At 42.1% G+C, this 6,641-nt stretch overlaps 1 long non-coding RNA gene across 1 annotated transcript; it reads left to right on the forward strand.

Moving 5' to 3' along the window:
• Positions 1 to 1,268: 1,268 nt before the first annotated feature.
• On the forward strand, positions 1,269 to 4,413 carry LOC138850303 (uncharacterized). The gene is made up of 3 exons (XR_011390030.1): positions 1,269 to 1,416; positions 1,652 to 1,706; positions 4,223 to 4,413. It is a non-coding gene; the product is annotated as an uncharacterized lncRNA (long non-coding RNA).
• Positions 4,414 to 6,641: the final 2,228 nt, after the last annotated feature.

Genomic DNA, 6,641 nt, shown 5'->3' on the forward strand with positions numbered 1-6,641 from the left:
GGCAACGAATTACATGTGATTTAATCCTGCATATTTTTCCAGTTGTTTTACATTGAACATGTATTATTATTTTTTATTTATTTTTTATTTTTTGACAGGCAGAGTGGACAGTGAGAGAGAGAGACAGAGAGAAAGGTCTTCCTTTGCCGTTGGTTCACCCTCCAATGGCTGCCGCGGCCGGCGCACTGCGGCCGGCGCACCGCGCTGATCCGATGGCAGGAGCCAGGTGCTTTTCCTGGTCTCCCATGGGGTGCAGGGCCCAAGCACCTGGGCCATCCTCCACTGCACTCCCTGGCCACAGCAGAGAGCTGGCCTGGAAGAGGGGCAACCAGGACAGAATCCGGCGCCCCGACCGGGACTAGAACCCGGTGTGCCGGCGCCGCTAGGCGGAGGATTAGCCTAGTGAGCCGCGGCGCCGGCCTGAACATGTATTATTTTATAATTAGAAATGTCACAAATTAAAGTCAAATTAAGAAGTCATTTGTTTTGCCTTTGTTTGGGACTAAATGCTAAATGGCATATGTGCATGCAGTCAGCATTAAATTTAATTGTTCACAACTTATGATCTGGAGTTACCAGCATGATGGTCTTTACTGGCTGAATTCCTAGTTTCTACAAATGAAAGTCCTTTTCTCTACTGCCACCCTGCATGGTATTGGGAAAAAGGGCTTATTATTTATTTTCACTCAGACCTCCTCCCCCATAATCCCCTTTACAGAAGTGGAAGTATACACGTTATTTAATGAAAATCTTGGCCCCTAGCTTTGGCACTGACAGCAGCACATACTGCTCTAGGAAAAGGTGAGAGAGTTGACCACCCCTGGTTGCACCTGTGTACTTGAAACCTCTACAAATCAGAGCAAAGTGCCTGCCTCATGAAATGTTATTTGAACTTGGATACTGGGAAAGAAGGTTAAAAATCTAACTACAGTGTCTTGGTTTCTTCTTTGGGTTGGAGGGTAGAGATAAGGGTTTCTGTGCCCCTCAGGGAACAAAAGAGCTAGGCTGGCATTTAATTCCATCCTAGGAATCATCCACTATGACCATCCAGGGGCCTGTGCCCGCCAGTCTCGTTCTTCTTACTATATTTACTCCATTATGAATATGGAAAAATGCTGAAAATGATTCACATCGACATCCCTCTGTCTAGCCTAATAACGTCAAAGTCATTAGCAACACCCGTGCGTTCACCCTGACAGTGTGATTTGGAAATCTCAGCCCTCCCCAGTGTTCTCCTCTGCCTGTCCTGATAGATAGCCCAGACACAACGATGCTCCCCATCACCTCCCCCTCCAAGGAAAAAAATTCAGACGTGAAGGCCAGGGAGAGAAAAGGTTGCTGTTGGCTACATGGGCTGTTGATAAAATCCCAAGACAGCTGGGGTCAGGCCCTGGTAAAGGAGAGTGAGAGGTGAAGGTAAAACAAATTAGAGAGATCTCTTCTGCCTGTCTCCCCTCCCCCTTTTCTTCTCCTACCCCCCTACTCCATCTCCCTCTCCCCCTTCCTCCCTCTCTTTTCTGTCTCCTTTGCTCTCTCTCTCTCTGCCATTCTTGCCCTCTACATATTTCAATTGGGCTGCTGAGGCTCTACAGTCTCACTGCCAGCCTCTCAGCTGGCAACCTTAATATCTTTCTTTATTATTTCTACTCAGGCTCTTCCCACAGAGGACTTTTCCAGGTATTACCCACATATTACTCCACTAAGAGGTGAGTCATCTGCTCTTTGCCTGTAAGTGTTTATCAGAGCTTATTTATTTAAATAGGAGAATATGTCAAGAAGTTTGTGGAAATGGAATGAAAAGATAAGCTTATTTTGTTGCAAAACCTAATGGAAATCCATGCATAGTTTCAACATGATAGTCATGAACTTCTTGAAGACCCCTTGTGTGGATGGATTTCAAAATATTTTTGAGTGAATAAAATTATTTTTAATTCTGTTTCCCACAAATGTTTTGATGAACCTTCTTAAATATCTGTTTTCCTTCCTAGTCTGTAGACTGTGTATGGGCAGAGACTTTGTTTTGTTCACCGTTTTGGAGTCTGGAGTGGTGACTTGCATATGGTGGTATTAAAGTAACAGAAGTTAAATAAATGAATAAAAGGAAGAAAGAAAAGGGGGAGGGGAGAGAGAGAAAAGAGAGAGAGAGAGAAAGAGAGAGAGAGGAATATTGACTTTATTCCATGTTATAAAAAGAGAAAGTGAGATACTGACCCACTGAGCTGCTTGATTCAGGCCTCTTGGCAAAGCAGTGGCAGCATATAATCATCACATTTTCATGTTCTGACTTTGGTGTTTCACTTCCCACCTCCACCAGAAACCATTTGTTCTAAAATCAACTCATTCTGTGGCTCACCTGTGGATGTCTCACCTTACCTTGCCTTCCTGTTCTGTGACAGATCAAGGTAGGCAAGCAAGTCCTGAGCAATTGTGTGCCAAGGTGGAGTACTAGGCATGGGGCAGATTGACCTAACTCCATTTCCCTCACTTTTTTCCTGTGTGTAATGGTCATAGTGAGCGGTTTATATAATCTCTCCTGGCTACCTCCATAACCAAATTATCTAGCTTGAATCTGGGAACCCAAGGGTAAGATCAGTCAGCTGTGCTCAGTTACATGGGTTGGCCTGTGGCAGAGACACCTACAGTGAAAGCATGATCTACTTGTGTTTGTTTTCCTCTCCTTTCCAATTTCTCTTCTTGCTTCATGTTCAACATTTGTGCTATACAGGTAGAGCCTGCTCCCTACTCCTCATTGGCAGGGGTTGCATGGAACTCCCCCCACCCTCCTTTCCTAGCATCAGAGTATCTGCCTATACAAGAGAAATGGCTCAAGGACAAGGAGAAGTGAGATCAATTGGCTTAAGAATTACTAGAACAATCTTGACAGTGTAGACACAGGTTTCCTCCTGTAGTGAAAGAAAAATTAGGGGAAGAGATTCTGTGACTTCCTTCTTCTTTGCTCCCAGGAAGGACTTGAGAGGCTCCTCCCAACTGCTTGATGTTGAAGGGCAAAGGAACTTGCTGATACGTTCCTTATTCTTCATAAAAGGAGAGTGAAGAAAATAGGAATTGTATAAGCTTTTCTTACTAATATTCAATTAAAAGTGAAGTAGACAGATTGGATTATTAAACATGTTGTGAATGCTTGGATAAAGGTGTCCCCTAGGAACTAGCATGTGGCCAGCATGAAAAAGCTATGTTAAACTCCCATTTTGGGAAACTCTATTGGAACTCAAGGAAATGTTATAAACAGGGTCTACTTTCCTCTCAAACACGAATTATGATATTAAGCCTGGATAGAACAGTGAATATGATGAATTAGAGAAATAACATTGAAAATCTTCTCAATATATCCTAGGTTTATTATCTATAGTGTTTACTCAAAAGCTTTTTGTTTCTTGTGCCTGGTTCTTTACCTGAATATCAACCTTGTTCTTATTGAAGTATAATTATAGTAAGTGCATGGTTTGCTGAGTCTTGATAAAGGTATACATCCATCTATGCTCACAATCAGAATATAGAACTTCAAAAGTTTTAAATGTTGTGACTCGGAATGCTCACTCCATTCTTGACCCCCTGTCAACACTTTCCACCCTGGTCCAGAGAAAAAGTAAATTGGATATTTGAGATAGAAAATAATTCTTATTTATTTTTTAGTTTTATGTAATAAAATTCACATTACATGGAATTTGCCATCTTACCCATTCTAAATGTATCTTTAGTAGTGCTAAGCTTATTCACATTGTGGTGCGACCAATCTCTGGAACCTTTTCAGAGATGGAAATGATTTTGAGTAACCTTTATTTAAGGTACCACATGGAGTTGGTTAGGTGTTTCCTAAGCACTCTCAATAAGCCAGTTGATACAAGAGGCACTTTCTGCAGTGATTAAGTGACTAAACTCTCTGGAATAATGTCACCTCGGTTCAAATCCACCACACACTTAATGTATTTCATCATCTCCATGTCAATGTTAATTGTAAGTTATACCATTGCTACCATTGCTAAATTAAGCACTAAGAAGGAAAACAATGCCACCAACTAGAGTAGGAAGCATAGCTTTAGTGATGAGTCTCTATGAAACATCGATAAGTCACGCCAATCTCTCATTGCTTTGAAATCTCATTCTTGGGGCCAGCACTGTGGCGCACTAGGTTAATCCTCTATCTGTGGCGCCGGCATCCCATATGCTGGTTCTAGTCCTGGCTGCTCCTCTTCCAATCCAGCTCTCTGCTGTGACCTGGGAAAGCAGTAGAAGATGGCCCAAGTGCTTGGACCCCTGCACCCACGTGGGAGATTAGGAAGAAGCTCCTGGCTCCTGGCTTCAGATCAGCGCAGCTCTGGCCATTGCAGCCATCTGGGGAGCGAGCCAATGGAAGGAAGTCCTTCCTCCCTCTCTCTCTCTCTCTCTCTCTCTCTCTCTCTCTTTCACTGTCTGTAACTCTACTTGTCAAATAAATAAATAAAATCTTTAAAAAAATAAATTTCATTCTTCTTCTTTTTATTTATCAAGGATTTGGCCATTTATTGCACTACTGTGCTTGGTGCATGATAGGCGATCATTTGACCCATATCTAGGAATGAAGAGAAACAGCTGCAGCTACTGGTGCACATCACCTTTTATTAGGTCCCTCATAAAGGATCTGGCTGTTATTTTGCAAAAAAAAAAAAAAAAAAAAAGGAATTGGTATTATTTCTCCAGTGATAAATATTTGCTTCTCAAACTTAAAATCAATGACCTGTTGCTCTATTTTGGTCTTTTCAAATATCCAATAACTTTTAATTTTAGTGTTAAGTCATAGTATACTCTTTTTTTAAACATTTATTTATTTATTTAAAAGGCAGAATTACAGAGAGGTGGAGGGGGGGTCGGTCTTTCATCTGCTGGTTCACTCCCCAAAAGGCTGTAATGGTTGGAGCCGAGCCAATCTGAAGCCAGGAGCCTGGAGCTTCTTCCAGATCTCCCATGTGGGTGCGGGAGACCAAGGACTTGGGCCATCTTCTACTGCTTTCCCAGGTCATAGCAGAAAGCTGGAAGTGGAGCAGCCAGGACTCAAACTGGTGCCCATATGGGATGCCAGCACTATAGGCAGCAGCTTTACCCCATATGCCACAGTGCTGCCCCCCGCATAGTGTACTGTTTTGAAGATATTTTAAACATAAGTTAAGTCCAGAGCTTATAACTTGATCAAAGCAGTAACAATGTGAAGTGCTATGACCAAGGCCATACATGTATACACAATTGCAACTACATTTAATTGATGTCTAGGCACCAGCAATTATGAGACTCCATCAACTATCATAGGCACTCTGAATTCAGAGGTGGAAAATATGAAAAAAAAATATGCAAGGTCCCCATGAGAAATAAATGGAGTATGCAAATTAGGACCCGTTGAGAAGGGCTTGATACAAAAGTGTGGGCAGGTGTGAAGTGTACAGGAAGCTGGGGCAGGACACACAGAGCAGTTATTCCTGTGTAGACCCAGAGATGAGGGCAGCTTGTTTATCAGAGGCAATAAGGAGAGGAAGCCATGCGTGCAGAGCAGCCCTGGGAGAACAGTGGTCTTTAGTCAAGGGGCCCAGCCAACTTGAGTCAACTTCACAGAGAGGAAACCAGCGAAATGAGTGTACTCATCTCACTCTCCTCCCACAAACCATTTTCTCCATGTTTCCCGTACTCTCACTCCCTATACTTCACTTGCAACACCAGGTGTGTGGAATTTTTTCCCACCCCACACAATTCTCCACTTCTCAGCATACACCACCTGGATGTCTTACAAGTTAAGCCAACTCTGACCCCATCTTGTACCTGGAGATAGCATCAGTCTTGCAAGCTAAGGATTCTGTTCCACAAGGTATCCCCTCACTTTCAGGTGCCAAGTGAGAAGTCTGGTGTCCTACCTTGCACTTCTGACCAACAGCCACACGTTGGAGGTTCCCACAGCCTCCTTCTTAACTTTATTCATTTGCTGGGATAGGTCGCAGGACTTAGACAGCAATATATCACTAGATAACTAGTTTATTACATAAGGATCCAAATCAGGAATAAACAGAAGAGATGCATAGGGCAACACATTTAATGCCTAGGTCATTCAGGATAATGAAGGCATTTGGCATGACTTTTCCAGATAATTGCACTGTTTGGACCAGACTTCTTGAATTTGAGATGGACTTTCACATTTAAATGCTGTGTGTAGACCACTGTGTGATGCCAGAATAGTCTAATGAGATTGCACTGTATTCTGTGATCTGTATTCCCAGGAGTATTGACTTGAAGGATCATTATGCAGTCACATTGCCTTTTCTCTTCAAAAAGAACAGGAGAAATGGGAAAAAGAGGTTGAGTTTGAAAATAGTCTAAAGTTCCATTTCTTTAAGAAATGTCTACCAAGTTAAATATATATAATTATGTATGGTTATTTATCTTTAATGCAGATTTCAGAGACAGAATTATAAGGGAAACTATCTTACTGTTGTGGTTGCCTGTTTGGGTACCATGAGCAAGAAAGAAATTGCTTTATTCAAACCATTAATGAAATGTCACTGTCAATCCACCTCTAACTGCATCATGTGCTTTTTATTCTTTGTGTTAAAAATAAAGAAATAAAGAAGATAATATTTCCAGATACCATCCTGTTACTGTAA

The sequence above is a fragment of the Oryctolagus cuniculus genome, chromosome 7 (assembly GCF_964237555.1).
Source record: "Oryctolagus cuniculus chromosome 7, mOryCun1.1, whole genome shotgun sequence".
Lineage (NCBI taxonomy): Eukaryota > Metazoa > Chordata > Mammalia > Lagomorpha > Leporidae > Oryctolagus > Oryctolagus cuniculus.